The 26261-nt window shown below is 45.4% G+C and overlaps 1 long non-coding RNA gene across 3 annotated transcripts in view; it reads right to left on the bottom strand.

The window, feature by feature from the left end:
* LOC122543962 (uncharacterized) overlaps positions 1-26261 on the bottom strand; it is a 61645-nt gene that overhangs the window by 20143 nt on the left and 15241 nt on the right. The window contains exons 2-5 of one of the 3 annotated variants that reach the window (XR_015754645.1): positions 6895-7003; positions 4489-6322; positions 1838-1970; positions 1291-1390 (exon numbers count right to left, since the gene is read on the bottom strand). This is a non-coding gene — a long non-coding RNA (uncharacterized LOC122543962). Of the gene's footprint in view, positions 1-1290; positions 1391-1837; positions 1971-4488; positions 6323-6894; positions 7094-26261 lie in introns of all 3 variants that reach the window. The other 2 variants (XR_015754644.1, XR_015754642.1) reach the window with 2 other exon arrangements.

Here is a 26261-nt window from a genome sequence, read left to right as displayed (position 1 = left end):
TATTGCACTCCCCCATTTGCAGCCCCCTACAAAATTGTGTAGTTCTTCCAACTCCCACCCATCCCATTTTATGCCCCCCTTAGGTTTTGCAGGCCCTCCACAAATTAGCCGCCTCCCAAATATTGCAATGCATGTGATTCTGGTATTCGCTATACAAACCTCCCCAAAACCCTCGATGAGATTCCAATCTGTAAGTCACTCCCATGTATCTGTGACTGCATACAGAAACCACCCTGAACCCCTTGATGAGATTCCAGTCAGTATCTCACTCCTGGGTATCTGCATTCTGTTATATAAAACCAGGCCGATTCCCTCAGACTTTACTCTCTAGCTCACTCCGGAGTATCTGCATTTCTACACAAAAGCCATGCCAATCCCTTTGATTAGATTCCAGTCTGTAACACACTCCTGAGTATCTGTTATTCTGTATACAGTATAAACTAACCCAATCCTCTCAACTAGATTCTAGTATGTAACTCACTCCTTGTTACCAGTCACTCCGTATATAAATTACCCCAAATTAGATTTCAGACCGCAACTCACTCCCCATTACATGCTATGCTCTATATAAAAATCCCAATCTCTTCGGTTAGATTCCAGTTTGTAACTCCTTCCCAGTTTTATAATGCTTTATGTAAACTCACTCAGACCAATGAGATTCCAGTGTCTAATTCAACAGAAACTGGTTGAACGTTAAACTGGGAGCAGTAAAAGAAAAAGCTGCAGTTTAATTTCTGCTATGTTGTTTCACCAAAAGATGTTTGAATTTTTATGGAGTAAAGCAATTTAATGAGTATCTCACGACCAACTACTCAAGGGCTGATAGGAATGGGGGAATAAATGCCAGTGATGCTCCCACAAACAAATGAAAACAAGACATTTCATTGCCTTCCTCATTACTTGCTGCCTCTGCAGACTAACTCAATGTGATATACATTCCAAGACACCCACACCTTTCTGCACCTCAGAGTCCTACAACAACTCCCCATTTAAATTAAAGGCTCTTTATCGGTTCTTCTTGACAACCATCACACACTCCACATTATGCCACTTCGGACAATGCTTAACCCACTCATTGAGCACCTCTACATTGCTGTGGTTCTGTTCGCCGAGCTGGAAGTTTTTGTTGCAGAAGTTTCGTCCCCTGTCTAGGTGACATCCTCAGTGCTTGGGAGCCTCCTGTGAACCTCTACATTGCTCAGTTTGAATAACCTTTACATCTTCTTCACAATTTATCTTCCAAATTATTTTCACCAAGAAAATGTTCAATTTTTTAAATCGAAGACTGACCTGAAGTGATGCCTGTTGGAAATCCAAATATCCTTATATTGCTCTCTGTTGCTTGATCAGTGTGTGTGTCTGTCAGTTTCTCTCTCCTTGCTTGGAATACCTGTAAATTGTTAGATTCATCTGTTAGGCTTATTGAGTTGGTTCATGGTGAGCATGACCCCTGTATGATCACATCCAGACTGTCCCATCCCTTGATAGTAACTAGCAACCCATCAGTTGTCCTCCGAATATTTGGTGATACCATCACTTTCGATTTATGTGATTTGTGTACAACGATCTGGACAGTAACATCTCTAAAATAAGCTACTTCCTTGTGAAGGGCTTTCCTCCCAACAAGAGCGAGGAACTCTGACCTCTTAGAAGATGTGACACGGACAGTGCAGAAAGACAAGATGTTGTGTATTTCTATTTCCAATCAGCGTTCACTAAGACGTCAGGTAAAAGGTTTTTGAACAAAATAAGAGGTTGTGGTGTTGGTGGACAGTGAAGCAGAGGTTTGCCTCACTAAAAGCAACCTGATAGTTGGGATAAATATTAGTTTGCCAACCTGAAAACTTTAACTCGTGCAGATCAGTCCTGGAACTTCAACTATTTGCAATCTGTACGACTGGCATGGATGAAAGATCCAACTGCATTGTAACTAAACTTGCTGAGCAAGATGTGAAGAGGTTAGACTGAACCTGCAAAGCAAGAAAGGCACGGGGAAAACAACATGACAGATCATGTCGCAATTGTACAAAACTCTGGTGTGGCCGCACTTAGAGTATTGCTTACAGTTCTGGTCACTGCATTAAAGGAAGGATGTGGAAGCTTTGGAAAGGGTTCAGAGAAGATTTACCAGGAATTTGCTTGGTATGGAGGGAAGGTCTTATGAGGAAAGGCTGAGGGACTCAAGGTTGTTTTCATTAGGGAGAAGGTTAAGAGGTGACTTAATTGAGACATATAAGATAATCAGACATTAGATAGGGTGGACAGTGAGAGCAGTTTTCCTCAGATGGTGATAGCTAGCATGAGGGGACATAGCATTAAATTGATGGTTGATAGATATAGGTCAGATGTCAAAGGTAGTTTCTTTACTCAGAGCAGTAGAGGCATGGAACTGCTTGCCTGCAACAGCAGTCGACTTGCCAAATTTAAGGGCATTTAAATGTTCATTAGATAGACATATGGATGAAAATGGAGTAGTGTAGGTTAGATGGGCTTCAGATTGGTTTTACAAGTTGGCACAAAATCACGAGCTGAAGGGCCAATACTGCACTGTAATGTTCTATGTAAGATCGAGTCTAACTGAGGGAAAAATTGTGAATGTCCACTCTGGCATGAAATATAGAAATGCAGATTAGTCCTTCAGTGGTGGAGGCAGTAGAATGCTGCATTGCAGATGCATCTAGGTGTCCTTGGATCACATAATGTAGTGTGCAGAGAGAGCAAGTAATTAGAAAGCCAACTGGATTGTTAGTCCTGATTTGCAAATCTCATTGTAATTGTACAAGGCATTGGTGGAAATGCCCTCGAGTACATTGGACAGTATTGGGAATAAAATTCATATCTGTGTGAAAACTCGGAAGATATGAAACTGCTTGTACACTTACTGAAAATGTAATGGACTTTTAATTATTTATTTGTAGAATGAGGTCAGATTAAATGTCTGCTGTGGTTGACCTGCTAAACATAGAAAGATAAATTATTTCGGGGGAAACAGAGACAAGTAAATATTTTTGGGAGATGGGATTTATGGAAATTAATTCCTGGAAAAAGTGGCTTTTCAAAAGACTATGGTGAGTTCTGAGTACTGATGGGCTTTCTACGAACCCTTTCTAGTCTTGATCAATGTTTTACTGATCGAAGTGGTCAGAAAGGAAACCCTAGAAGCTGCAAGCCTCTCTCACTTAGTCTCTCAGTGGAAGTTATTAGGAACCTGAAAATGTTTCCAAATATCTGTATTTCTGACTCCTTCAATCTTTCATCCTATAGCTGGCAATTCAACTTCATCAACAAGAAGTGGACCATGAAGATTCATGAAATTCTGTCCCTTCATGGCAGACCCTTGGCTTTTTTTGTTTCAAACAAAAAAGTAATCTCTGCAGTGTCCTTGCATTGTGTGAGTGTGTCTTTAAGAGAATATAGTTATTCTTCCAGATTATGCTTCAAATGTTAACCAGAGATTGTCACCAGCTTTATCCTTTCATATCAAATGGATTATTTTGAAATTTTGTTTACAAGAATCCTGGTGAAAGTCTCATTTATTCTGCACAATAGTAGAGTTGGGAATTAATTGACTGTTTTGGTGACCAAATCAATGCAACTCTACAGATAGTGTCACTGGTGGTATAATGGGGCTGTACATTTCATTGATTAGCTGGCTAATGGGGGTGGCGCTGCTGCCTCACAGCGCCAGGGACCCGGGTTAGATTCCAGCTTCGGGCATCTGTCTGTGTGGAGTTTGCATGTTCTCATCGCATCTGAGGGGAGTTTGCACACTGTCTCAGTGTCTATGTGGAGTTTGTACATTCTCCCCGTGTCTGCATGCATTTTCACTGGGTGTGCTGGTTTTCTCCCACACAGCAAAGATGTGCAGGTTAGGTGGATTTGCCAGACTAAATGACCCATAATGTTCAGGGATGTGTCGGTTAGCTGTGTTAGCCATGAAAAATGCAGGGTTCCAGGGATAGGGTAGGAGGGTGTGTCTTGGCAGGATGATCTTCAGAGGGTTGGTGAGGACTTGTTGAGCTGAATGGCCTGTTTCCACATTGTGGGGTTTCTACTTAAAAAGCAGCTCCAAGCATATACAGCTGTGTGGGAATCTAAAATGCAAAAATAATGGAACCTGTTGCTTAAAATTGCATGGGAACTGGACAGTTATTTTTCAAATACAGGAAAAGGAAGAAAAGAGCACTTGGGTGGCCATATTGATTGCAGCTAATTTGTAGATTTGCTCTAAAGATTAAATTGGGATTGATGTTTAAAGTGAACTCTTACTGAAGCTTCAGCTGAGAGTCAGTGTATGAAGAGGAAAGACGGACAGAGCACTGCAAGGTCCACTGCAGACCAAACATCTCAAATCAGCTCTACTTTCAGATCAGAAGACCTCAACAATTCCACACACTGTCCTCAGGGAAGTTCTCCTGTCTGTACTGGGACTAACTTTACTGCTCTAAATAACACCACCAAAAAAAACTTGGTTAAATGGTTACTTACCTCACTGATGTTTGTGAGATCTTGCTGTGCACATGCTGGTTGTTGTGAAACAGAGAGGTTATTTCAAGGAACCACCTTGTCTTGGCGATTGCAGAAAGGTTTGACAGACTTGGACAGATTTGACATTTAGCCAGAATTCTAACAGCTGGAGCTAGGATGGAGATGATTAAAATCATCAAAACAGATTGGAACTGTCAGTATCAACATGGTTAAGTCTTGGATTTGATTAACAATAGCAGCAGAACCCAATCCCAGCAGTCATTGGAAAATACACTGGTGTCTGTAAAGGTTGCATGAACAAGAAAATCTCTCCCCATCCGAGGAGCAGGTGAACAGCCTCTCCCCAGTGTGTGGACCCGCTGGTGTACAGAGAGCTCAGATAATCGCCCAAACCTAAATGGTCTCTCATCACTGTGAACAGGCTGGTGGTGAGTTAGATCCCCAGAACATTTACAGCACTTCCTGCAATCTAGGCATTTGAAAGGTCACTCTCCAGTGTGCAACTGCCAGTATACCAGCATGTTAGAAGAAATCCTTCCCACACACCAAGCAAGTGAAAGGCCTCTCCCCAGTGTGGACTTGCTGATTTATCAACAGGCTGTATGATCGCCTGAATCTCTTGCTGCAGTGAGAACATTGGAATGGGAAGTACCCAATGGGAATGCGCTAGTGCTCCCTCAGTCCATATGAACATTTAAAACTCTTACCCCAGTCAGAGCAATGATACTGTCTCTCATCATAGTGAACTTGCCGGTATCTCAGCATCACCGATAAGAACATTTATCTCTTCCCACACACGGAACGGAGCTTCTGTTATTTCACTTTTTAGATTGGAATCAATCTAAACATCAGGTCATAGACAGAGAACACAGGGGGCTAACACCTTCAACATATTGTCTAGCTATCACCATTGTTAACAGCTAACCCGAGAATGCAACTTTAAAAAAAAGGGTTTTGTGATTTACACATGAAAGAAGTGAAACTATCACTGTATTCTAACAGATGAAAGGCTTAACAGACAATCAATTCTTCAATGTATAATTTCAGTTACATCACACTGCAAATTTTTGCTATAAATTCTGTGTTACGATCGAGCCCTCCACAATCACCTGATGAAGGAACATCGCTCCAAAAGCTAGTGTGCTTCCAATTAAACCTGTTGGACTATAACCTGGTGTTGTGTGATTTTTAACTTTGCACACACGGAACAGGTAAGTGGCTTCTCTCCAGTGGTGTGTCAGGAGGGTGGATGAATGAATAAATGCTTTACCACATTCAATGCAGCAGAATGGCCTCTCCCCTTGAGAATGTGTATAGGGTATAAGTAGGTAGGGAAAGAGTTAAGTTTTTGAGTATTGTGAAACAAGAGATTCAGCTGAATATAACTCAGATCAGATAAGATCGTGAACTCATCTCTGTGAACATGGGCGATTGTTCTCTCTCCCTTCAGGGCCCAGAATAAAGATAAAGGAGGTGAAATGATAATGTGTTGCTGAATGTTTTGCTTCGACTGAGGGGGGAAATGGGACGACACCCTGTATGACTGCATCAATAACATTCCAGCTCACAGGGCTAACTGAATAATTTCTCACAGCCCCAACATTGACATGGTTTCTCCCCAATGTGACTCCAGTTATGTTTTGGCAATCCAGATGATGGACTGAAGCCTCATCCAAACACAGGATAAGTGTACGGTTCCTTCCCACGGTGAATGGTGCTTTCTGTTTCCATGATCAAAGGTTGTTGATATTCAGATCCTGAGGAATCCAGCATCACTGTTAGATCCTGATGTGGTGTTTGGATTTTCCATTTGTACATCCTCTCCTTCTAACATCTGGTGACATGAATTGAAAAAAAGAGAATAACAAAGAGAGAAACCACAGAGAGAGAAACCACAAAAACACAAAGACAGATTGTGAACCTGAGCTGAATGAAGCTGGTATTATATGGGGTCGACATGTGGAAGAAGGAGTATGAAAGCTGCCAGATTGTAGTAAAAACGCAACTATATGCCCGTGTCCATCAGGAAATGGAACCTGCCAGTACGTTTCGGCCTGGAGAGGTTGCGAAGTTGGCAAAGAGGGATCGCTATATTTGCACCGGAACGTGATGTTTGACAGAACCTGTCGTCACCTTAACAACCTGGAAAACTAAGAGCAGCAGGTGCAAGGAAACATTATCTCCAATTCCCCTTCAAGTCATAGAGATAAACAGCACGGAAACAGATCCTTCGGTCCAACTCATCACACACCTATTCTGATTTGGATGTTACTTGCTGTTCCTGGATAAAAAGACCGCACAGACATACTACTTATGAACACAACATACTTCTTCTAATACAGTGTAGGATCAGCGTTCATTTAGGAATCAATTTTCCCAAGAATCTAGCTCCCTTTTTAGTCTCACCTTGCAATACGTTGGGCCTTTCCATGTTCCAAAGTACTCTGGATGAAACCCTGCAATGTTTTCTTCATCTCTGCTCCAGCTCAGACAGCTCTTGCGTCCAACACCCATCCTAATTCAAATTAAATTGAACTTTAGTTGGTCTGTGTTTCCTTCTTGGCTTGCATTGAAATAAAAGCAAAACGGTGTGATTTCTGGAAATCTGAAATAGAAAAGGGAAAATACTGCACCTTCTCTATTAATAAGGCAGCATTTGTGGAAACAGCAAGTAAATTCAAGTTTATCCAGGAGCAGGATGCTTTGAATTTCTGACTTGGATTGGAGAAAAGAAAGGGATTTGGAAACTACTTTTAATGGTGGTAGAAGGGGAAGGTTTACAACTGTCTGTCTTTCTTCCTTTTAACCCAGACAATGTTGATTGTCTAAACAGAGACATGATATTTATTAGAAAATGTTACTAGCTCAGTGACATTTCCTTGAGAAAATGTGGATTTATTTTAGGATCAGATATTTGACATGATGAATGGATTTGACAGGATTGATGCTGAGATAGTGTACCACGTGTGGAAGAATCCCAGGTTAGGTGACATGCAGTTAAAATGGGGAACTCACACCCACAGCAGGTGGTCGCGACAAAGAGCTGAAATGTCTTTGATAAGGAAGCTAGACAAATGCAAGTTATAATCAGAATCAATAGCTGTAGATAACTACTGAGAAGCTTGTTTATCAGATGGACTATTTCTGTTCTGTAAATTCCAAGTAATTCTGTGTAGATTACTTTTACAGAGTATTAGAAGGGGACGATTTGGAGACCAGACATGCAAAGCAACTATCACTGTCATAGATCATAGAATTCCTACAGTGTGAAAACACGCCCTTAGGCCCAACAGGTCCACACTGACCCTCCAAAGAGTATCCCACCCAGACAATTTGCCCTAGCTGTTATCCTATATTTACTCCAGAACAACGCACCTAACCTAGACATCCCTGAACACTATGGGCAATTTGGCATGGCCCGCACATCTTTGGTTTGTGGGAGGAACCCAGACATGGGGAGAATGTGCAAACTGTACACAGACCTGAGGGTGGAATCAAACCCAGGTCCCTGGTGCTGTGAGGCAGCAGTGCTAACCACTAAGCTATCGTGCCACCCATTTCACGTTGATACCTTTCACACAAATATCATTGGCCTTTAAATGTCGAATAAGAAATATGCATCTTCCTTGTGTACGTGGGGACTTTTCAATCATTACTGTGACATAAAAACCATCAGGATGTACAGCTCACAGAATGCGCCAGAGCTGTGACTGTGGAGAGACTTTGAACAAATTCCTCAGCATGAGGGAGAGTGCTCCAGTGAACGTACTGTGGAGACAGCTTTAACCAGTTACACAGCCTCAAATAACAGCATTCTATTCTCAGTGGAGAGGGACAGATCAAGGTTACAAACAAAGGCACTGACAATATGGAGAAACTGGAAATTCAGCAACTGTGGGAAGGGATTCAATTTTCCATACCAACTAGAAGCACAGCACTGAGGAGGTGCCATTCTCGTCCTCCACACGTGGGAAGGTTTTCACAGAATTATACAGATTCCATACACACATGGAAATTCATTCTGGAGAGAAGCTTCCCCTGGTGTTTGGGAAGGGATTCACTAATCCATCTAACCTTCTGGTGCATCAGCGTACTGCCACAGAAGAGATGCTATTTAGCTATTCTGAGTGTGGAAAGATATATACTTGGAAATCCAACGTATGCACACCCCTGTGGGCTCATACAGAAGACAGGCCTTTCATCTGCTATGTGCATTTATTCACAAGTTCATCTGACCTTCTGACACACCAGCAAACTCTCACTGGGAGAGGTTGTTCACCTCTCTGAATGTGGAAAAGCACTTACACAGTCTTTGGACGTAGAAGGGAGAAGGCTTGTCTTCAGTTTGTGAGGGAAGATGTGTTTGCTTAGGTGGTCTAACTGCCACTAACGTCTGACATTAGATTAGATTAGATTACTTTACAGTGTGGAAACAGGCCCTTCGGCCCAACAAGTCCACACCGACCCGCCAAAGCGCAACCCACCCATACCCCTCCATTTACCCCTTACCTAACACTACGGGCAATTTAGCATGGCCAATTCACCTGACCTGCACATCTTTGGACTATGGGAGGAAACCGGAGCACCCGGAGGAAACCTCACGCAGACACAGGGAGAACGTGCAAACTCCACACAGTCAGTCGCCTGAGGCGGGAATTGAACCCAGGTCTCTAGCGCTGTGAGGCAGCAGTGCTAACCACTGTGCCACCGTGCCGCCCACAAATTGCATCTTAAGTTATTTTTAATATTCATTTTAATGAATATTTCTGCTCAGTATTTACTGAGAGTATTGTGGATGCTAAGGAAATAAGGGAAACAAATGGGGATGCTTTGGACTGCATACATATTATCAGATAGGAGGTGTTTGTAGCCTTAAAGCACATTAATGTGGATAAATCCCCGGGCCTGAACAAGTCCATCCTCGGACATTGTGGGAGGCTAGGGAATAAATTGCAGAGGCACTTGCAGAGATTCTTGCTCATCTTTAGCCACTGGTGATGTCCCGGAAGACTGGAGGGTGGCTAAAAGCAAATTACTGCGGATGCTGGAATCTGAAACCAAAAGAGAAAATGCTGGAAAATCTCAGCAGGTCTGGCAGCATCTGTAAGGAGAGAAAAGAGTTGATGTTGCGAGTCTAACTGACCCTTTGTCAAAGCTTAAAAAAGGGAGAAATAGGGAGGTATTTATACTAGGGATAAATCTCTTCTCTCCTTACAGATGCTGCCAGACCTGCTGAGAATTTCCAGCATTTTCTCTTCTGGAGGATGGCTAATGTTGTTCCCATTGTTTAAGGAAGGTAACAAAGACAAGCCAGGGAACTCCAGGCCAGTGAACCTGATATCAGTGGTAGGCAAGTTGTTGGAGAGGATACTGAGGGGTAGGACCAACCAACATTTGGATAGTCAAGGTGTAATTAGGGATAGTCAGTGTGGATTTGTTCACAGGAAGTCATGTCTCACAAATCTTTTCGAGTTTTTCGAAAAAGTAACAAAGAGGATATGTATGGGTAGGGCAGTGGATGTTGTCTATATGGACTTTACTAAGGCCTCTGACAAGGTCCCGCACAGCTGGCTAGACATGAAGGTTAGGTCGCATGGGATCCAGGGAGAGCTAGCTAATTGGATTCAAAATTGGCTCAATGGTAGGAAGCGGAGGGTGATGCGTGAAGGTTGTTTCTTGGACTGTAGGCCTGTGACTAGTGCTATGCCACAGGGGTCAGTGATGGGACCGTTGCTATTTGATATTTACATAAATTATCTGGATTGAACATTCAAGGCATGATCAGTAAGATTGCAGATGATACAAAATAAGGCGGTATCGTTGATAGTGAGGAAGATCATCAAATATTACAAAGGGATCTTGATCAGACGGGGAAGTGGGCTGAGGATTGGCAAATGCAATTCAATACAGATAAGTGTGAGGTGTTGCACTTTGTAAAGTCAAAGCAAGGTTGGACTTACATCGTAAATGGTAAGGTGTTGAACAGAGGGACCGAAGAGTACAAGTACATAGTTCTTTGAAAGCAGTATCACAGGTAGGCAGGGTGGTGAAGAAGGCATTTAGCATGTTTGCCTTCATCAGTTGAGGCATTGAGTATAGAAGTTGGGACATTATGTTACAGTTGTATATGTTGTTTGTGAGTTCACACTTGGGGTATTGTGTACAGTTTTGGTCACCCTATTACAGGAAAGACATAGTTAAACCTGAAAGCCTGCAATAAATATTTACAAGGATGTTGCCAGGACTAGTCAGCCTGAGTTATAGGGAGAGGTTGGCCAGGATATGACTTTATTCCTTGGAACATAGGAGAATAAGGGTGACCTCATTGAGGTATATATAATCATGAGGGGCACAAAGAGGATGAATGCATATTGCCTTTTTCCCAGGGATGGGGAATAGAAAACTAGAGGGCATATGTTTAAGGTGAGACGGCAAAGATTTACGAAGGACCTGAGGGGTAACTTCTTCAGGCAGAGAGTGGTGTGTACATAGAATGGACTGCCAGAGAAAGTGGTTGAGGCAGGTACAATAGCAACTTGACAAAACATTTGGACAGGTCTATGGATGGAAAGGGATTAGAGGGATATTGTCCAAATGTGGGCAATTGGAACTAGCTGGGTGGGCACCATGGTCAGCATGGAGCAGTTTGGGCTGAAGGGCCTGTTTCCTTGCTGTGTTACTCTAAGTCCTGATGTTCATTATAAAATCTCCTTATACACAGCAAAGAAGATTCACACATTCTCTCAATACTCTTTGAGATCCTCCACTTCCCATCCAGTTCTCTCAATTTAATCATGTCACACTGCCATGCTCATAATATATTCTGTACATCACTATTCAATGTTGCCCCACCCAAGTCAATATAGGTAGAAGCAGAAACTATATCACCCTCTTTAAGAAACCAAGACACATAAATAGAAAGCAGGACATACACCAGCACTTCACCGGAGGCTCACTGATAATGTTACCTATCATGGAAACAAAACATCTGAAAACAAACCTTCCAGCTCAGTGAACAAACATACAACCTGAACCTCAACCTGAACTTCAAGTCCATTCAAAAATCATTATACATCTTCAACTCTCAGAAGAACATCTTTTCCCAGCCTCGGAAATCACAGGTTTAGTCTTTGTGGTGCTTTGCTTCAAAACTGAGCATCATCCAGTCACTGCAACAGCATGAGACATGTATTCAACCACAATCTGTAACCTCATGGCCTGGCATATTCCCATCTCTATCATTATCATCAAGCCAAGGAGATCAACTTTGGTTCAATAAAGAGAGTGTTGGAGACCATGCCAGGAACAGCAGGAGGCAGAACTCAAAATCAGGAACCAACCTGAAGGTATATCAGAGGACTACAAGTGTGCCAAATCGAGCTGCACCACCGCCAAAACTATTTGGGGAAGCAAAATGCTGACATCCATCTGGAAAATGGAAAAGTACCCATGTATAACCATCCACAAAAGGCAGGACAAATCCAGCCAGGTAAATTACCCATGTATATCCATCCATACAGGGCAGGACTAATCCAGCCCAGGTAAATTACCCATGCATATCCATCCATACAGGGCAGGACTAATCCAGCCAGGTAAATTACCCATGCATATCCATCCATACAGGGCAGGACTAATCCAGCCCAGGTAAATTACCCATGCATATCCATCCATACAGGGCAGGACTAATCCAGCCAGGTAAATTACCCATGTATAGCCATCCACAAAGGGCTTGACTAATCCAACCAAGTAAATTACACATGTATATCCATCCACAAAGGGAGACACTAATCCAGCTGGGTAGATTACGATGCATATCCATCCACAGAGGGCGAGACGAAACCAGCCAGGTAAATTACCCATGTATATCCATCCACAAAGGACAGGACTAATCCAGCCGGGTAAGTTACCGTGGCATCAGTCTACAGTTGATCATCAATTTGATGGAAGGGGTCACTAACAATGTTCTCAAGCACCACTTGTTCAGCAATAACTGGCTCATTGACATCCAAGTTTGGGTTCTGCCAGGGCCTCTCCACTCCTGACCTTTGATTAAAGCATGGTCAATGAACCGAATTCCTAAAGCGAAGTGAGAGTGATTCTCCATCACAAAAAGGCAGTATGGCATATGATGCAAACTGTGTGGTTTCTAACAGAAGTAGGTGCAGTAGAAGGCAGTTCAGCCCTCATAATGGATGCTGGGACTTAGAGTAAATTTAAGGAGGGGATGGAGAGATATTTAATAATATGGAGAGAAACATCCTTTCTACGTCAACTCTGTTAACCCCTTTTAGCATCTTATATACGTCAATGAGGTCTCCTCTCATTCTTCTAAACTCCAGACAGTATAACCTAAACTGCTCAATCTCTCTTCAAAACACAAACCCCTCATCTCTGGAATCAATTTGGTGAACTTTCTCTCAACTGCCTCCAAATGCAATTCCATCCCTCCTCATGTAAAGGCACCAAAATTGTATGCATTACTATCTAACTAATGTCTTGTGCAGTTACAGTAACACTTCCCTACTTTTGCACTCTATTCCTTTAGCAACAAATGCAAAAATTCCATTTGCTTTCCTTATTAACTGCTGCATCTGAATACTAGTTCTCTACAATTAATACATGGATCCCCCTGTTCCAACACACTTTTTCCTCTCCATTTACAGTAGATAATAAATTGCCTTTTCACTCCTCTGACCCAAATTGATAACATCATATCTATCGTTAAACTTCACCTGTCAAATGTTAGCTCATTCACCTAAACAATCCATGTCCTCTTGTCAATTTCATAGATATTCATTGCAACTTAGTTTCCCACCTCTTCAAGTGTCATCTGCAAATTTAGCTTTACAACTTTCATTCCGTATCCAAGTTATTGAACTAGATTGTAAATAGCTGGCATCAATGACCAAATCTATGGCACCCCCACTAGTTGTCTACGAGAAAAAGACCCATTTTCCTGATTCTCTGCTTTCTGCAAATTTATCAATCCACTATCCAAGTGAATAAATTGCCCCTTACCTCATGTGATCTTACCATTTGCATTAACCTTTTGTGTGTATTCAACGTGACTTAATTTACTTCATTGCAATTTTGGTTTGCTTTCTGAGTTAATAATTGTTGTGTTTTCTGTGCATCTTGTTATGAAGTTGAAGGCGTGTATTGTGCTTTTACAGGAGAGCAAATGCTGTTCTGAACTGAGAGATTACAAGCACCTGTGAACATGAGTGGATGCCAGTCCCAGAGCATACTGGAAAATTGAAAATATGTAACATTTGGCCGTGAAACGGATACCTGAGTTTTGGTTGCTTTTTTGACAACAATTTGAATTTAACCAGTTTATATTATGCCACAAGATACTAAAACCAAATTAAGTTTGAATTTAATGTTTTGCCAGCATCGAACCAATGAGACATTCCAATGTTGGGGATATAAAAAGGCAGGCACTTTGAAAATTGGAGAGACAGCAACTGCCATCTATACCCAAGAAATTAGGAAACACTGTCCATCAAAGGTACCTTTTCATTTGAAACATATTTGCAGTAAAAAAGAAAGAAGACGAACCAGAGAGATCTTCAGCTGGAAGAAGAAAGACACCGAAGATAACAGTGGCTGTGTGGTTTTGAAATTAAGTTGGTGTAATTTTAATAACTGTCTTATTGGAACAGTATGCTGTTATAGATTTGGAAGCAGGTAATAAGCAGTTAAGAGAAAGGGGACTTAGAATTGTGAATGTTTGTTGTTTAATGTTCACTTTTAGAGTTAAAGAATAAATTGATGTTACTTTATTTAAATTGTGGAATTTGAGAGATCTCTGTTACTCATATTTTAATAGATTATGAGGCGAGGTGAGCTTTTATGGGTGTTTGGTTTAATTAACAGAGGGGTGCACCACTGTGTCATAACAATCTGGAGTTATTAGTTAACTTGCAAGAATACCAGCAAAGGCAGTTAGCACATGATATGTAAGGCGGGGGGGGGGGGGGGGGGGGGTGGGGAAAGAGAGGGGGGGGGGGAAAGAGAGAGAGGGGGAATGGGGGGTGAAGAGAGAAGGGGTGAAGAGAGAGGGGGTGAAGGGGGGAAAGAGAGAAGGGGGGAAAGAGAGAAGGGGGGAAAGAGAGAAGGGGGGAAAGAGAGAAGGGGGGAAAGAGAGAAGGGGGGAAAGAGAGAAGGGGGGAAAGAGAGAAGGGGGGAAAGAGAGAAGGGGGAAAGAGAGAAGGGGGGAAAGAGAGAAGGGGGGAAAGAGAGAAGGGGGAGAGAGAGAAGGGGGGAGAGAGAGAAGGGGGGAGAGAGAGAAGGGGGGAGAGAGAGAAGGGGGGAGAGAGAGAAGGGGGGAGAGAGAGAAGGGGGGAGAGAGAGAAGGGGGGGAAGAGAGAGGGGGGAAGAGAGAGGGGGGAAGAGAGAGGGGGGGAAGAGAGAGGGGGGGGAAGAGAGAGGGGGGGGGGGGAAAGAGAGAGAGGGGGAAGGGGGGGTGAAGAGAGAAGGGGTGAAGAGAGAGGGGGTGAAGGGGGGAAAGAGAGAAGGGGGGAAAGAGAGAAGGGGGGAAAGAGAGAAGGGGGGAAAGAGAGAAGGGGGGAAAGAGAGAAGGGGGGAAAGAGAGAAGGGGGGAAAGAGAGAAGGGGGGAAAGAGAGAAGGGGGGAGAGAGAGAAGGAGGGAGAGAGAGAAGGAGGGAGAGAGAGAAGGAGGGAGAGAGAGAAGGGGGGAGAGAGAGAAGGGGGGAGAGAGAGAAGGGGGGAGAGAGAGAAGGGGGGAGAGAGAGAAGGGGGGAGAGAGAGAAGGGGGGAGAGAGAGAAGGGGGGAGAGAGAGAAGGGGGGGAAGAGAGAGGGGGGAAGAGAGAGGGGGGAAGAGAGAGGGGGGGAAGAGAGAGGGGGGGGGAAGAGAGAGGGGGGGAAGAGAGAGGGGGGGAAGAGAGAGGGGGGGAAGAGAGAGGGGGGAAGAGAGAGGGGGGGAAGAGAGAGGGGGGGAAGAGAGAGGGGGGGAGGAGAGAGGGGGGGAAGAGAGAGGGGGGAAGAGAGAGGGGGGAAGAGAGAGGGGGGAAGAGAGAGGGGGGAAGAGAGAGGGGGGGAAGAGAGAGGGGGGGAAGAGAGAGGGGGGGAAGAGAGAGGGGGGGAAGAGAGAGGGGGGGAAGAGAGAGGGGGGGAAGAGAGAGGGGGGGAAGAGAGAGGGGGGGAAGAGAGAGGGGGGGAAGAGAGAGGGGGGGAAGAGAGAGGGGGGGAAGAGAGAGGGGGGGAAGAGAGAGGGGGGGAGAGAGAGGGGGGGGAGAGAGAGGGGGGAGAGAGAGGGGGGGAAGAGAGAGGGGGGAAGAGAGAGGGGGGAAGAGAGAGGGGGGAAGAGAGAGGGGGGAAGAGAGAGGGGGGAAGAGAGAGGGGGGAAGAGAGAGGGGGGGAAGAGAGAGGGGGGGAAGAGAGAGGGGGGGAAGAGAGAGGGGGGGAAGAGAGAGGGGGGGAAGAGAGAGGGGGGGAAGAGAGAGGGGGGGAAGAGAGAAGGGGGGAAGAGAGAAGGGGGGAAAGAGAGAAGGGGGGAGAGAGAGAAGGAGGGAGAGAGAGAAGGAGGGAGAGAGAGAAGGGGGGAGAGAGAGAAGGAGGGAGAGAGAGAAGGGGGGAGAGAGAGAAGGGGGGAGAGAGAGAAGGGGGGAGAGAGAGAAGGGGGGAGAGAGAGAAGGGGGGAGAGAGAGAAGGGGGGAAAGAGAGAAGGGGGGAGAGAGAGAAGGAGGGAGAGAGAGAAGGAGGGAGAGAGAGAAGGAGGGAGAGAGAGAAGGGGGGAGAGAGAGAAGGGGGGAGAGAGAGAAGGGGGGAGAGAGAGAAGGGGGGAGAGAGAGAAGGGGGGAGAGAGAGAAGGGGGGAGAGAGAGAAGGGGGGGAAGAGAGAGGGGGGAAGAGAGAGGGGGGAAGAGAGAGGGGGGGAAGAGAGAGGGGGGGAAGAGAGAGGGGGGGAAGAGAGAGGGGGGGAAGAGAGAGGGGGGGAGAGAGAGAGGGGGGTAAGAGAGAGGGGGGAAGAGAGAGGGGGGGAAGAGAGAGGGGGGGAAGAGAGAGGGGGGGAGGAGAGAGGGGGGGAAGAGAGAGGGGGGAAGAGAGAGGGGGGAAGAGAGAGGGGGGAAGAGAGAGGGGGGAAGAGAGAGGGGGGAAGAGAGAGGGGGGGAGAGAGAGGGGGGGAAGAGAGAGGGGGGGAAGAGAGAGGGGGGGAAGAGAGGGGGGGGAAGAGAGAGGGGGGGAAGAGAGAGGGGGGGAAGAGAGAGGGGGGAAGAGAGGGGGGGGAAGAGAGGGGGGGGAAGAGAGAGGGGGGGAAGAGAGAGGGGGGGAAGAGAGAGGGGGGGAAGAGAGAGGGGGGGGAAGAGAGAGGGGGGGAAGAGAGAAGGGGGGAAGAGAGAGGGGGGGAAGAGAGAGGGGGGGAAGAGAGAGGGGGGGGAAGAGAGAGGGGGGAAGAGAGAGGGGGGGAAGAGAGAGGGGGGGAAGAGAGAGGGGGGGAAGAGAGAGGGGGGGAAGAGAGAGGGGGGGAAGAGAGAGGGGGGGAAGAGAGAGGGGGGAAGAGAGAGGGGGGAAGAGAGAGGGGGGGAAGAGAGAGGGGGGGAAGAGAGAGGGGGGGGAAGAGAGAGGGGGGGAAGAGAGAGGGGGGGAAGAGAGAGGGGGGGAGGAGAGAGGGGGGGAGGAGAGAGGGGGGGAAGAGAGAGGGGGGGAAGAGAGAGGGGGGGAAGAGAGAGGGGGGGAAGAGAGAGGGGGGGAAGAGAGAGGGGGGGAAGAGAGAGGGGGGGAAGAGAGAGGGGGGAAGAGAGAGGGGGGGAAGAGAGAGGGGGGGAAGAGAGAGGGGGGGAAGAGAGAGGGGGGGAAGAGAGAGGGGGGGAAGAGAGAGGGGGGGAAGAGAGAGGGGGGAAGAGAGAGGGGGGGAAGAGAGAGGGGGGGAAGAGAGAGGGGGGGAAGAGAGAGGGGGGGAAGAGAGAGGGGGGGGAAGAGAGAGGGGGGGAAGAGAGAGGGGGGGAAGAGAGAGGGGGGGAAGAGAGAGGGGGGGAAGAGAGAGGGGGAAGAGAGAGGGGGGAAGAGAGAGGGGGGAAGAGAGAGGGGGGAAGAGAGAGGGGGGGGAAGAGAGAGGGGGGGAAGAGAGAGGGGGGGGAGAGAGAGGGGGGGGAGAGAGAGGGGGGAAGAGAGAGGGGGGGAAGAGAGAGGGGGGGAAGAGAGAGGGGGGAAGAGAGAGGGGGGAAGAGAGAGGGGGGAAGAGAGAGGGGGGAAGAGAGAGGGGGGAAGAGAGAGGGGGGGAAGAGAGAGGGGGGGAAGAGAGAGGGGGGGAAGAGAGAGGGGGGGAAGAGAGAGGGGGGGAAGAGAGAGGGGGGAAGGGGGGGAAGAGGGGGGGGGAAAGGGGGGGGGAAAGAGAGAGGCGGGGCGAAGAGAGAGAGGGAATCTACACTGCTAACTGACACAGCAGTGAATCTGTGCAGTTACTGCCTTTGCTGTGGGAATTCAAGAATCGCTGGACATCGGAGTGTGTCTAGGATAACTTAAACAGCGAAATTTACAACTGATCTGGGAGAAATCTGTTTGGGAGAGGTCACAGCACACAAACATAAGTGAATAGTTTTAAGTATAGCCTTGCTGTAAATCTACAATTGTTTGTAGAATGGGTTATTTCTTGATTATATGTTTTTTATTGGGATCTACCTCTTGATTAAATTTTAAAAATATAAGCCATCAGTATTAGGTTAGCAGTGTTTTGTACAGCAATAAGACAGTGTTATTTTCTGAGTCTGCAGATTAGAAGGAGCAAAATGGCCTTTAGTAGAGTGATATGCTCTTAGAGTCATAGAGATGTACACTATGGAAACAGACCCTTCAGTCCAACCGTCCATGCTGACCAGATATCCCAACCCAATCTAGTCCCACCTGCCAGCACCCGGCCCATATCCCTCAAAACCCTTTCTATTCATATACCCATCCAAATGCCTCTTAAATGTTGCAATTGTACCAGCCTCGACCTCTGGAAGCTAATCCCATACACGTACCACCCTCTGCATGAAAAAGTTGGCCCTTCGGTCTCTTTTATATCTTTCCCCCTCACCTTAAACCTATGCCCTCTAGTTCTGGACTCCCCGACCCCAGGGAAAAGACTTTGCCTATTTATCCTATCCTTGCCCCTCATAATTTTAAAACCTCTATAAGGTCATCCCCCAGCCTCCGATGCTCCAGGGAAAACAGCCCCAGCCTGTTCATCCTGTAGCTCAGACCCTCCAACCCTGGCAACATCCTTGTAAATCTTTCTTGAACCCTTTCAAGTTTCACCACATCTTTCCGATAGGAAGGAGACCAGAATTGCATGCAATATTCCAACAATGGCCTAACCAATGTCCTGTACAGCCGCAACATGACCTCCCAACTCCTGTACTCAATACTCTGACCAATAAAGGAAAGCATACCAAATGCCTTCTTCACTATCCTATCTACCTGCGACTCCACTTTCAAAGAGCCATGAACCTGCACTCCAAGGTCTCTTTGTTCAGCAACACTCCCTAGGACCTTACCATTAAGTGTATAACTCCTGCTAAGATTTGATTTCCCAAAATGCAGCACCTCGCATTCACCCGAATTAAACTCTATCTGCCACTTCTCAGCCCATTAGCCCATCTGGTCAAGATTCTGTTCTAATCTGAGATAACACTCTTCGCTGTCCACTACACCTGCAATTTTGGTGTCATCTGCAAACTTACTAACTGTACCTCTTATGCTCGTATCGAAATCATTTATGTACATGACAAAAAGTAGAGGGCCCAAGCACCGATCCTTGTGGCACTCCACTGGTCACAAACCTCCAGTCTGAAAATCAACCCTCCACCACCACCTTCTGATTAGCAAGATTAGATCTCATGGCTAGTTCTCCCTGTATTCCATGAGATCTAACCTTGCTAATCAGTCTCCCATGGGGAACCTTGTCAAACGCCTTACTGAAGTCCATATAGATCACATCTACTGCTCTGCCCTCATCAATCATCTTTGTTACTTCTTCAAAAAACTCAATCAAGTTTATGAGACATGATTTCCCACGCACAAAGCCATGTTGACTATCCCAAATTAGTCCTTGCCTTTCCAAATACATGTACATCCTGTCCCTCAGGATTCCCTCCATCAACTTGCCCACCACCGAGGTCAGGCTCACCCGTCTATACCTCCCTGGCTTGTCTTTACCGCCCTTCTTAAACAGTGGCACCACGGTTGCCAACCTCCAGTCTTCCGGCACCTCACCTGTGACTATTGATGATGCAAATATCTCAGCAAGAGGCCCAGAATCACTCCTCTAGCTTCCCACAGAGTTCTAGGGTCCTGATCAGGTCCTGGGGATTTATCCACTCTTAACCATTTCAAGACATCCAGCACTTCCTCCTCTGTAATCTGGACATTTTGCAAAATGTCACCATCTATTTCCCTACAGGCTATATCTTCCATATCCTTTTCCACAGTAAATACTGATGCAAGATATTCATTTCGTATCTCTCCCATTTTCTGTGACTCCACACAAAGGCCACCTTGCTGATCTTTGAGGGGCCCTATTCTCTCCGTAGTTACCCGTTTGTCCTTAATATATTTGTAAAAACCGATTGGATTCTCCTACTTGCTGTATACTCTTCTAAGGATTCACTCAATCTATCCTGTCTATACCTTACTTATGCTTCCTTCTTTTTCTTAACCAAACCCTCAATTTCTTTAGTCATCCAGCATTCCCTATACCTATCAGCCTTCCCTTTCACCCTGACAGGAATATACTTTCTCTGGATTCTTGTTATCTCATTTCTGAAGGCTTCCCATTTTCCAGCTGTCCCTTTACCTGCGAACATCTGCCTCCAATCAGCTTTCGAAAGTTCTTGCCTAATACCGTCAAAATTGGCCTTTCTCCAATTTAGAACTTCAACTGTTAGATGTGGTTTATCCTTTACCATCACTATTTTAAAACAAATAGAATTATGGGCGTTGGCCCCAAAGTGCTCCCCCACTGACACCTCAGTCACCTGCCCTGCCTTATTTCCCAAGAGTAGGTCAGGTTTTGCACCTTCTCTAGTAGGTACATCCACATACTGAATCAGAAAATTGTCTTGTACACACTTAACAAATTCCTCTCCATCTAAACCTTTAACACTATGGCAGTCCCAGTTGATGTTTGGAAAGTTAAAATCCCCTACCATAACTACCCTATTATTCTTACAGATAGCTGAGATCTCCTTACAAGTTTGTTTCTCAATTTCCCTCTGACTATTGGGGGGTCTATAATACAATCCCAATAAGGTGATCATCCCTTTCTTATTTCTCAGTTCCACCCAAATAACTTCCCTGGATGTATTTCCGGGAATATCCTCCAGCTGAAATGCTATCCCTTATCAAAAGTGCCACTCCCCCTCCTCTCTTGCCTCCCTTTCTATCCTTCCTGTAGCATTTGTACCCTGGAACATTAAGCTGCCAGTCCTGCCCATCCCTGAGCCATGTTTCTGTAATTGCTATGATATCCCAGTCCCATGTTCCTAACCATGCCCTGAGTTCATCTGCCTTCCCTGTTAGGTCCCTTGCATTGAAATAAATGCAGTTTAATTTATTCGTCCTACCTTGTCCCTGCCTGTCCTGACTGTTTGACTCACTTCTGTTCTCAGCTGTACCCAGTCTCAGATTGATTTCTTTCCTCGCTATCTCCCTGGGTCCCACCTCCTCACCTTACGAGTTTAACTCCTCCCAAGCAGTTCTAGCAAACTTCCCTGCCAGTATATTCGTCTCCTTCCAATTTAGGTGCAATCCGTCCTTCTTGTACAGGTCGCTTCTACCCCAAAAGAGATTCCAATGATCCAAAAATGTGAATCCTTCTCCCATACACCAGCTCCTCAGCCATGCATTAATCTGCTCTTTCCTTCTATTCCTGCCCTCACTAGCTCGTAGCACTGGGAGTAATCCAGATATTACTACCCTTGAGGACCTCCTTTTTAAATTTCTGCCTAACTCTCCGTAATCTCCCTTCAGAGTCTCAACCTTTTCCCTTCCAACGTCGTTGGTTCCAATGTGGACAATGACCTCCTGCTGACCCCTCTCCCCCGTGATAACATTCTGCACCCTCTCGGAGACATCCTTTATCCTGGCACCAGGGAAACAACACACCATTCTGCTTTTTCTCTGCTGGCCACAGAAACGTCTGTCTGTACCTCTGACTACAGATTCCCCTAACACAATTGATCTCTTGGAAGCCGACGTAACCCTCGTTGCATTAGAGCCAGTGTCAATACCAGAAACTTGGCTGTTCGTGCTACGTTCCCCTGAGAATTCATCACCCCCTACATTTTCCAAAGCAGCATACCTGTTTGCAATGGGTATATCCACAAAAGACTACTGTCCTATGTGCTGACCTCTCTCACCCTTCCTGGAGTTAACCCATCTATGTGACTGTATCTGAGACTTTCCCCCCTCCCTATAACTGCCATCCATCACATACCGTTGCTGTTGCAAATCCCTCATCGCTTCTATCTGTGTCTCCAACTGATCCACTCGATCTGATAAGATTCGCATCCAACAGCATTTATGGCAGATATAATCCGCAGTAACCCTTAAACTCTCTTTACACTCCCACATCTGACAAGAAGTACATATCACTTCAAAGGCCATTTTTGCTCCTTCACAATCTACAGCCCCACAAAATAACACCGTCTTATCCCGCTACAAACACTGCCCCAGGTTAAATTAATAGCTATGGCTTATATTTTAAGTTTAATCAAGAGACTTATCTCCAAAAACATATAATCAAGAAAGAATCCACTATTCTCACTACTGCAGCCTTTCTCTTGGACAGACTTGAAACAACAATTAACTTATCTGATTCTGTGCTGTGAACTTCACCCAACAGTTCCTCCAAGATTAGTTGTGAATTTCACTGTTTGTTAATTTTCCCAGATGCACTCCGATGTCCAGCGACCACAAATTCAAACAGCAAAGGCAGTAACTGTGCAGGTTTTGTCTCTCTCTCTCTCTCTCTCTCCTGCACTGTCATCTTCATGTGTTTCCTTTGTCTGCTCTTCTCCCTTTTAAACTGCTGTTGTTTTGACTTTTTTTTTCAAAGTTCCAAAACAATGCAACAGCATATAAAACAGTAATTGCTGCTCCTGGAATTCGAGGAAATCATCTCCAACACCTAAAATACCTCAAAAAAAGGAGCAGCTCTTACAGCCAGAAATTTTTCCCGTCCTCCATCTTGGATTAACCTTCTTGTCGGATGTGGGAGCTTTGAGAGAGTTTACGGGTTACTGAGGATTATATCTACAATAAATGTAGATTGCAAATTGATTGCAAATCATGTCAGATCGAATGGATTGGTTGGAGCAACAGTTACAGGCAATGAGGAATTTACAAGAGCTCGGGGGTGAGATGGATGGCAGTTATAGAAAGGGAGAAAAGCCACAGATACAGTCAGGTAGATGGGTTAACTCCAAGAAAGGTAGGAGGGACAGGCAGGTAGTAAAGGAGTCTTCTGTGGCTGTCCCCATTTCAAACAAGTATGCTGTTTTGGAAAATGTAGGTGGTGATGGACTTTCAGGGGAATGTAACACAAGCAGCCACGTTTCTGGTATCAAGACAGGCTCTAATGTAATGAGGGGTACGTCAGGTTTCAAGCAATCAATTGTGATTGGGGACTCTCTAGTCAGAGGCACAGTCAGATGTTTCTGCGGCCAGCAGCAAAAAATCAAAATGGTGTGTTGCCTCCCTGGTGCCAGGATCAAGGATATCACAAAAAGGGTGCATAAAGTGGAGAGGGACCAGCAGGAGGTCATTGTACACATTGGTACCAATGAAATAGAAGGGAAAAGGTTGAGATCCTGAAGGGAGAATACAGAAAGTTCAGCAGGAATTTTTAAAAAAAGGTCCTCGATGGTAGTAATATCTGGATTACTCCCAGTGCTACGAGCTAGTGAGGGTAGGAATAGGAGAATAGAGCAGATGAATACATGGCTGAGTAGCTGGTGTATGGGAGAAGTCTTGACATTTTTGGATTATTGGAACCCCTTCTGGGGTAGAAGTGACCTGTACAAGAAAGATGGATTGCACCCGAATTGGAAGAGGACAAATATACTGGCAGGGAGATTTGCTGGAGCTGCTCAGGAGGATTGAAACTAAGTGGGATACGGGACTCAGGGAGATAGTGAGGAAAGAGATCAATCTGACACTGATACAGTTGAGAAAAGAAGCGAGTCAAACAGTGAGGGCAGGCAGGAACAAAGCAGAGAAAAAGATAGGACTGATAAATTAAACTGCATTTACTTCAATGCAAGAGGAGGAACAGGGAAGGCAGATTAATTCAGGGTATGGTTAGGAACATAGGACTGGGATATCATAGTAATTTCAGAAACGTGGCTCAAGAATGGACAGGACTGGCAGTTTAATGTCCCAGGATTATAGGAAGGACAGAATATTATAGGAAGGACAGAAAGGGAGGCAAGAGAGGAGGGGAGCGACATTTTTGATAAGGGATAGCATTACAGTTGTACTTAGGGAACATATTAACGGAACTACATCCAGGAAAGTTATTTGGGTGGAACTGAAAAATAACAAAGGGGCGATCACTTTATTGGGATTGTATTATAGACCACCCCCTCATGGTCAGCCGGAAATGAGAAACAAATTTGTAAGGAGATTTCAGCTATCTGTAAGAGCAATAGGGTAGTTATGGTCGGGGATTTTAACTTTCCAAACATGGACTGGGACTGCCACAGTGTTAAGAGTTTAGAGGGTGTGAGGAATTTGTTGAGAGTGTACAAGAAAATTTTCTGATTCAGTATGTGGATATATCTACTAGAGAAGATACAAAACTTGACCTACTCTTGGGAAATAAGGCAGAGCAGGTGACTGAGGTGTCAGTAGGGGAGCATTTTGGGGCATGCGACCAGAATTGTATTAGTTTTAAAGTTTTGATGGAAAAGGATAGAGCAGATCAAACGGTTGAAATTCTAAATTTTGACGGTATTAGGCAAGAACTTTCAAAAGCTGATTGGGGGCAGATGCTCACAGGAAAAGGGACAACTGGAAAATGGGATAACGAGAAATGAGATAACGAGAGTCTAGAGACAGTATATTCTTGTTTGGGTGAAAGGGAAGGCTGGTAGGTGTACGGAAAGCTGATGACTGGAGAAATTGAGGGTTTGGTTAAGAAAAAGAAGGAAGCATATGTCAGGTATCGACAGGAGAGATCGAGTGAATCCTTAGAAGAATATAAAGGCAGTGGAACTATACTTAAGAGGACATACTGAAGGGCAAAAACGGGACATGAGACAGCTTTGGCAAATAGAATTAAGGAGAATCCAAAGGGTTTTTACAAATACATCAAGGACAAAAGGTAACTAGGGAGCGAATAGGGCCCCTCAAAGATCAGCAAGCAGCCTTTGTGTGGAGCTACAGGAGATACTAAATGAGTATTTTGCAACAGTATATTCTGTGGAGAAGAACATGGAAGATATAGACTGTGGGGAAATAGATGGTGACATCTTAAAAAATTACAGAGGAGGAAGTGCTGGATATCTTCAAACACAATGATGGATAAATCCCCAGGACGTGATCAGGTGTGCTCTGGAACACTTTGGGAAGCTAGGGAAGTGATTGCTGGGGCCTTGCTGAGATATTTGTATCATCAATAGTCACAGGTGAGGTGCCAGAAGACTGGAGTTTGGCCAATGGGGTACCATTATTTAAGAAAGATGGCAAGGACAAGTCAGGGGACTATAGACCGGTGAGGCTGATATCGGGGGTGGGCAAGTTGTTGGAGGGAATCCTGTGGGACAGTATTTATACATATTTGAAAAAGCAAGGATTGATTATGTATCATAAATCTGGTTTTATGAGTGGGAAATCATGTCTCACCATAACAAAGAGGATTGATGAGGGCAGAGCAGTGGACATAATCTATATGGGGGAGAAAGTGAGGACTGCAGATGCTGGAGATCAGAGCTGAAAATGTGTTACTGGAAAAGCGTAGCAGGTCAGGCAGCATCCAAGGAACAGGAGAATCGATGTTTCGGGCATAATTCGTGAAGAAGGGCTTATGCCCGAAACGTCGATTCTCCTGTTCCTTGGATGCTGCCGGACCTGCTGCGCCATGATCTCTATGGACTGCAGTATGATGTTCGACAAGGTTCCCCATGGGATACTGGTTATCAAAGTTAGATCTCATGGAATGCAGAGAGAACTCACCATTTGGATACAGAACTGGCTCGAAGGTAGAAGACTGGTGGTGGTGGGAGGGTTATTTTTCAGACTGGAGGTCTGTGATCAGTGGAGTGCCACAAGGATCAGTGCTGGGTCCACTACTTTTTGTCATTTCTATAAATGATTTGTATATTAACATAAGAGGTGTCGTTAGTAAGTTTGCAGATGACACCACAATTGGAGGTGAGGTGGACAGCGAAGAAGGTTACCTCAGATTACAATGGGATCTTGATCAGATGGGCCAATGGGTTGAGGAGTGGCAGATGGAGTTGAATTTAGATAATGAGGTGCTGCATTTTGGGAAAGCAAATCAGAGCAGGACTTATGCACTTAATGGTAAGGTCCTAGGAAGTGTTGCTGAACAAAGAATTCTTGGAGTGCAGGTTCATAGCTCCTTGAAAGTAGAGTCGCAGGTAGATAGGATAGTGAAGAAGGCCTTTGGTATTGGTCAGAGCATTGAGTACAGGTGTTGCGAAGTCATGTTGCAGCTGTACAGGATGTTGGTTACACCACGTTTGGAATATGACATTCAGTTCTGGTGTCCTTCCTATCGGAAGGATGTTGTGAAACTTGAAAGG

Source organism: Chiloscyllium plagiosum, unplaced genomic scaffold (genome assembly GCF_037043375.1).
Source record: "Chiloscyllium plagiosum isolate Xiang-an unplaced genomic scaffold, Cpla_swu_hap1 HiC_scaffold_46, whole genome shotgun sequence".
Classification (NCBI taxonomy): domain Eukaryota; kingdom Metazoa; phylum Chordata; class Chondrichthyes; order Orectolobiformes; family Hemiscylliidae; genus Chiloscyllium; species Chiloscyllium plagiosum.
Note: the sequence above shows the minus strand (reverse complement) of the source record. Positions and strands in the feature narration are given on the sequence as shown.